Genomic DNA, 8,314 nt, shown 5'->3' with positions numbered 1-8,314 from the left:
CAAAGTTTTCAAAATACTTTACTCAAGCAAAGTAAACACTACTAAATTAATAAAAAACTAAGTACCAACACATACATCATTATAATGTCATAAAACATCATAAGTAAACACTACTAAATTAATACTTTACCTACACAAAACATCATAAGCATTCTTCACAAAAGTATTTAGCCCAAATTTCACGAATTTCATTAATTTGATTCTCCGTGTAGGGCTTTGACCCCCTGATAATGGTGAGCGAGCCACTCTAGTCTCAGATTTTCCATTGAAAACTTTTTTCTTCTTTCTATAAGGATGGTCAATAGGTAGAAAGGTTCGATGACTCATGAACACATTTTTCTTACTATTGTTTAGCCAAAGATCTCTGTTTGATCTTCACAAATAGGGCATGCCTTAGCCCCTTTAGTAGTATATCCTGACAAGTTACCATATGTTGGGAAGTCATTGATTGTGCAGAACAACATGGCTCGCAAGGTGAAGTTGGTTTGGCTATGAGCATCAAACACCGCCACACCTTCATTCCACAGTATCTTTAAATCTTCAATAAGCGGTGTTAAGTACACATCTATGTCGTTTCCTGGTTGTTTAGGCCCAGATATTAACAAAGATAACATGATGTACTTACGCTTCATGCATAACTAAGGAGGAAGATTGTAAACTATTAAAAGAACTGGCCAAGTGCTATGGCGACTGCTCATGTTACCATGAGGATTCATTCCATCCGTGCATAGTCCAAGTCTAAGATTTCTGTTTTCGGAACCGAATTCAGGAAACTTCATATTAATGTTCTTCCATTGAGGAGAATCGATGGGATGTCTCAACTTTTCATCTTCTTTTCTACCAATAGCATGACATTGCAAATTGTTTGCATCATTTGCATTTGCAAATAAACGCTTGAACCTTGGAATCACCGGTAGATACCACAACGCCTTCGCAGGAGCACCTTTCTTCTTCTCACATGCATCATCGTATCCTTTCCGTTTATAACGCGATGCTCCACACTTCGGACACACATGCAAGTCTTTGTATTGTTTCTAATACAAAATACAATCGTTTGGACATGCATGGATCCTTTCAATGTCCATACTCAACGGACATAACATTTTCTTTGCCTCATAAGTTGAACAAGGAAGTTCGTTATCATCAGGAAGCATATCCTTTAAAAGTTTCAATAACTCCGTGAAACTCTTATCACTCCACCTATTCTTTGCTTTTAAGTTATACAATTTAAGTATTGATGATAACTTTGTAAATTTACTACATCCAGAAAACAATGGTTTTCCAGAATTTTCAAAAAAAGTTTCAAACTCTTGAGGCAGTTCATTCAAATCCCCTTGCATATCACGCATCAATTCATCTAGCCGGTCATTGTCTTCATCATTTCCAACATTATCTTCTTTACTTTGATATTTCTCTACATCTAATTTAACATCATCTGTACTAAAAGGTACATTTTCACCATACCATATCCACGGGTCATATCCTTCCTTAAAACCACGACGTATCAAATGACTCTTAATTTGTTCAGTCCCACGAAACTTTTTTAGATTTCTACAATCACAACAAGGACACACTATAATTTTCACCAATTTTACTTGCATATTCCTCGGCAATTTGTACAAAGTCTAGAACCCCATTGACATATTCAAGTGTATTGTGTTTCTTTACATCCAACTCCGATCCATATCTCCTATTGTCACACAACATTTATAATATGAGAAATAAATTAGTTTATTTGAGCTTCAACTTAAAGGCTCAAGTTCAATAATCCAACATCTACTACTACTACTACTATATAATCCAACTTAAAGGCTCAAGTTCACAAATAAGGTGTTTAAAATAAACAATTAACATAGCTATAACATCATTTTCTTGGATCAAAATTCATAGATAAGGCAATACTACTCATGAATCAATTTTCACAAATAAGGTGTTCATCATATTCATACTACCAAATATTAGGGGCAAACATAAAGAAACCATAACATACTACTTAAAATTTAAAATACTACTCAAGTTCAATAAATTTGTTAGGTTATATAGTTTATTTTATTTATTTTTGTTTATTGATTTGATTATTTTATTTAAATTTGTTATAGGTTATTTTTGTTAAATAACATTGATATTATTTTTTGATTACATAATTTATTAATTATTTTATTTACTTATATAATAATATTTATATTATTTTTTTAAAATAATTTTTCACTTTCATTTTTTATATATACATAACACATATTGTTAAAAATACATACATATACATATACATATATATATATATATATATATATATATATATATATACATATACATACACATAACACATAATACACAATATGCAATTTTTATATGCATATACATATACATAACACATAATACACAATTTTTATATGCATATACATATACATAACACATAAATATACAATATTTATCAATTTTTATACAATACACAATAAATATTTCTTAAATATTAATCAAAAAAAAAAAGAGAAAAATCGTACCTCAGATTCGGGCGACCGGAGGTGGAGCGGGGGAGGCGGCGAAGGAGTGCGGCGGCGAGGGAGTGCGGCGGTTGCGTTGGGCGGCGAGGGGCAGCGGCGCGGTTGCTTTGGAGAGTAGCGGCGCGGTGGCTTTGGAGTGCAGCGGCGACGGTGGCTGTGGAGAGCAGCGACGCCGGCGGTGGCTGTGGCGTCGGCTATGGAGGGACGTCGGCGGTGGCTATGGCTTGTAAAGAGGGGAGGGAGGGAGGTCGGCGGCGGCTATGTGTTAGATCCATATTTGCACTGTACCATATATATATTTAAAAAAAAAAGGGTAGCTGCGTCTGAAGTACTACATGTCATCCGTTTAGCAGCTGCGTCCGAAGTTCCCGCTTCGGACGCAGTTGCTCTATATCCTCAGACCAGCTGCGTCCGAAGTGGGAACTTCGTACACAGTTGGTCCATTTAAAAAAAATTAATTGAAATGTTGACAATTTAATTACAAAAATGCCACCGCGTCACTTTGCGCGTCTGGAGTTTCAACTTCGGACGTAGCTGGTCCTAAATTTTTGGTCTATTCTGTACTAGTGATTGTATATATATGTATGTTGTTATCTAATGAAAATGGCTCCTAGATTTTGGAGTTCAATTTGCCCTTTTCTTTCTTCTTCGCTATATTGTTATGAGTGTTCGAATATACAATTTCACAAGATTCACACATGAACATACACGCTATAATTCACAACACGTTATCAACACGATTGTTCTAATCTTTGATAAATGGTACTACTCTCTTTCTCTCTTTGTGATTTCAACAACTAGTTATCTTTGTATTTAGGGTTCATTTTTAACAAAACATTAGTTTGTTTTATGCGGTGCTTCGATTTAATAGTTGCGTTTATTAGTTTCTATTTGGATTCTAAATATTAATGGGTCTCTTTAATGTGATATTATCTCGATCATGATCAAAATGGATCGAATCTCTTATTCATATTGGAGTATTGCTCACAATTCTTTGAGTGACTAAGTTTTTGGCTTTGGGCGTCTCACTGGGGTCGATGGATAACGAGCTATTACGGTATGCTTAATCTCTTGATGGAAACTTATTGAGAAATAGATTCCATATTCTTGTTAGTATTACTGTGTTTTCAACTTCCAAGAAGGAAGTAGGAGAAAAAAGTGAGAGATGAGTGAATTGAATTGTCCATGGATTTTGGGAGCCTATGCTTCTTGTTGAAATCTCAATCAATGCCTCATCTAGTAATACACTGTCACCCTCACTCTATCCCCTCCTAAGTGTTCTCGTGTTTTTTCTCGCCCTATTTGCGACCATATTATCTGCCATTATCGCTTCATACCGCTGATGGTGTATATAGGGAGATAGAAAATGTTAGTGTTTAAATGTTAAAAACCACAACTTGTAATTGGCTGAATTATTATGGCAAAATTAGATGGGTTAAGTCTTAGTGTCTGTTAGTGAATTAAGTGAAGACCTGATCAAGCAGACATTACGCCAGAGCTTATGTAAATTAGCCATTGGACTACACCACCTATCTAGAATTATATGATCAAGCAGTTACAATGTATGAGGTGACTTTACAAGAAAATCCTTATCTCTTGGTACACTTCATAAGGGTAAGACAGTAATCTTCTTCATAGAAATATCTTTGAGATTACTTGTCTACCTAAGTCAAAGATTTTATTTAAAGAGAGAGTTGATTCAAGAAATGAAAAAACACTACTACGAAATTTTATTTGACATTTGAATCACTGGAAAAACTCTCTCAAAGTTCTAAGAAGGATACTCTAACATATCTCCTTCTCAATACTTAGGGTGTGAAACTTTAGGAAGAAAAACTTGAAAAGATCAAAATTCTGATGCTGAATCTATGGACAAAAGACCATGCAACTATGGGATAGTGTAGAGTGAGTCAGTGAAGCAGACTGTGACATAGCGGCTCTACAAGAAGGGATTTCTTGTACTTCTGATTGCACATATCTCCAACTTCAATGATCTACTATAACCATTACATATTGGGTACAGACCGTAAGGGGATCACATTGAGTGAGCTCATTTCTTAACCTTCTGTAAGACTTGGTGTTGAGATAGTGGATTGGACGCACTGACGGTTGTTCCCCAAATGTAGATACATGTTGTATCGAACTGGATAATCAATATCTGTGTCATTTACTTTCTACATGTTTAATTTCCGCATTATATTGTTTGTAGGAAATAATTCTCGAAAAAATCCAAGAAAATGGAGCAAATAGAAAATTCACAAAAAACAAATAATTCCAAAAATTTAAACCTACACAAAGGTTAGATAAACCTGGAATAACTCGGGGACGGAGATAAACCTGGAATAACTCGGGGACGGAGAGTCGAGTTGCCTCTGTCCTTAAAACCTTATTTATCGCCTCTCGGGGTGCTGGAGCGTTGCGATCTAGGTTTCCCAAGATAAAACGTACTACGATCCATGCGTTTGAGCACACAAACTTGGGACCTCGCGAACGAGAACGTGGGATAAACACAGGTGGCTTGCAGAGTGATTTTTTTAATACAACTAACTCTATTAGATTGTAGTATCTGTTCAAACATACATTCTCAACCTATTGGAGCACAAAGAGTCAGTATCGCCTCCACTGTGGCTCAAACTCATGACCTCCTATATGGGAGAGCCACTATTCTACCATCTGAGCACAAGGTGCTTGGCAAATAATAATATGTGACATTATGTGTTCATTAATGAATTACTAATGGAGTTATTTATTAGCTTATTTAGAGTAAATTACCAAAATGGTCCCTCGAGTATGCCATAATGCATGAATTAGTCCTCAACTAATAATTTTACCAGATTAAGTCCTCAAGTATTTAATTTGTACTCATTTTGGTCCTCCGTCTCTTTTGCTGTCAACTAAACGTTAAACACAAGGGCAATTTTGTCAAATCATTTATTCCCACCCACCTTCCCCCTCAATTGTGCTTTCCGGTTGCCAGTCTAATAGAACGGCACCGCTTCAGGTCCCCGGAGAGGCTTCGGCGGCGGAGGCTTCTGCACCTCCACAACAATCTTCTTTGCCCACGGCGGCTGATATGGACATGGCAATGCCAAGAACCTGGGCACATGATCGCTCGACATTACTACCGGCAAAGTCAAGCTCTGATTTTGCTTCAAATCCTGCAAAGTGAAACAAAACAAAGCGATTTTTACCTAAACTTCCAAAACTAAACGGGCACATAAGAAAACGACTCTTTCAGATTTGTATCCTCCGGTTTCTGTCTGGGTGAGTGCATACATAATAGTCTTCAATTCCATAGTTCTATTCTCCTTCTCGATTGGGAAAAACCTAATTCAGTTGCGAATTTACAATCCAACCGCTTCATTTTTCCCAAAATCTCATTTGAAAATATATAATCTTTTATATTTTAAAGGATTTTTATTTTTATTTTTTCTGTCAATTCTGTAAGTTGAAAAACTTGGGGGATGTTCGAAGTTAATGATTTCCCATAACACAAATCATTAATCTTGGTTTTGTGCAGCTATATCGGAGAGGAAATTGTTACCATTTGTGCGAGTACAGGCTTGCACCGTTTTGCATTCCAGCGGTGACCCAGTTTCTGCATCTCCATTGCCACCTCCTCCCACAGCGGCCCTTTGGGCTTTGGGGCCGTTTTCTTGGTACTTGGTGTCCATGCTCGTACGGATTCGGATCAGCGCTTCGATTTCCGATTTCAGTCAACGGGAAGAGCTCATGGAATTGTGGGCTGGTGAATTGTTGTTGATATCGGTGGCTGGTGGCGCTATGGAATAATAGGTTTGATAATTTCAGTTTGACTCTCTAGGTCACTGTTTTCCTTCTTTATTATGAGTTTTAGACTTTTAGCACTCATGATTCAATTGTGGCAAGGGACTAGGAAAATGTAAGAATTGAAAGTCATCACTTCTGGAGTTCTGGAGTTCTGGTACTGGGTTTTCAATGCCAGAATTTTCAAGAAAACTGCATATTTCTTGATGGGGGAAATTTTGACAATTTTGCCCTTATGTTTAACGTTTAGTTGATAGCCAAAGAGACGGAGGACCAAAATGAGTACAAATTGAATACTTGAGGACTTAATTTGGTATAATTATTAGTTGAGGACTAATTTGTGCATTATGGCATAGTCGAGAGACCATTTTGGTAATTTACTCGCTTATTTATTATCTCAGTTTATGTTGATTACATAACTATTATTGAATCACATGTAGAGATTAATGATATTAGATCATTCCTAAAGACGGAGTTTAAAATGAGAGTATTGAAAAATCCAAGTATTATTTCAATTCGACATGCGAATCGAGTATTTTTTTGAAAGAATTTTACGCACCAGTTAGCCTATATTGGAAAACGTTTTGAAAATGTTTTTATATGGATAAGAATTATGTTCTTATCATACTAATGATTGCCTAATAATCTCTTGAAGTAGATAAGGAACCGTTTGGACTCAAAGAGGACAATGGGGACACCTTAAGAACAAAAGTTTGTTACTTCATTGTCATTGGAACACTACTTTGGGACCAGAAGTTCCATAATAACATCAAGCATGATATGATATTGTATTTGTAATGAAATTGCTAACAACATTTAACACTCATCCTACAATGAAATATTGTACTCCCTCTGTCCCATTTTACCTGTTCTATTTACTATTCATTGGTCAAACCAACTCTTTCTTCATTGCTTATTTTCTTTAATAATTTTTAATTATTTCTAAATTTGATTTTTTGTGTTTAATAGTACTTTTAATGTAGTTTCTAAATATATAAATTTTATATACTAATACTAAACTTAATATTATGAAAAATTGAATTAAAAATAACTTCAGTCAAGCCTCGTTAACCAAATCAGACAAACAAAATGGGACGGAGGTAGTAATAGTTTTTAACACATCCTCTGGTATCTTCAAGTTACAAAATATTTTGGCATTTATGCGATAGACTAATATATATGGTTTTGATGGCTACTTGGGTACTTGCTATTTTTTTTTTATTCCCATGATGTCAAGTTCCAAACTAGTTATGTTATGTTTTATTCCCAATGTCCAATTGAAGACACTAAAGCTTGTGTTGCACAAATGATAAATGAGTATGTTTAGAAATATTTGCCAAAGTATAGATAGTGTCAAGATTCAATCCACATGAATTCTAAAAGAGTTTAGGATATTATTATACAAAATATTTGCTCTAGTGACAATCTAGCAAATTTGTTCACTAAGTCCCTGCATACAACCATATTTGAGAAATACGTTCATAAAATTGGGATGCACATGCTTGGAAAATTGTTGTCTTCCGGGGGAGCAACAATGTCCAGACATACTTGAGTAGACAGACCCTAATTATCCTAAAGATTATGCAATCTTGAAAATTATGATCTAAAAGCCTATGGTTGTACTCTTTTTCTATATACATTTGTCTCATTATTGTGTGTGTGTGTGTTGTTATCTAATAAAAATGGTTCAATGGATTTTGGAGTTCAATTTTCTCTTCTTCTCTATATTGTATGAGTATACGAACATACTATTTCACAAAATTCACACAAGAACACGTTGTAATTCACAACAATATACTGTATAATACTAACTTTCAATGCTAAATTGTATTATTTATTAGTTTATGATTCTAATTATATTATTAAAATCTTTATAATTTTAGTAGTATGTGATGCAGTTTTTATATAATTAACGAAATTACTACTCTAATGCAATGGGTTCAAAAGTAGAAGTGTAATATTGTATTTTGTTATTATTAAAATATTTGAATATATATACTACTGTGTAGCAAAAGTATGCCAAGAAA

This window comes from Ipomoea triloba, chromosome 6 (genome assembly GCF_003576645.1).
Source record: "Ipomoea triloba cultivar NCNSP0323 chromosome 6, ASM357664v1".
Taxonomy (NCBI): Eukaryota; Viridiplantae; Streptophyta; class Magnoliopsida; order Solanales; family Convolvulaceae; genus Ipomoea; species Ipomoea triloba.
The sequence above is the reverse complement of the archived record's forward strand: the minus strand, read 5'-3'. Positions refer to the sequence as shown.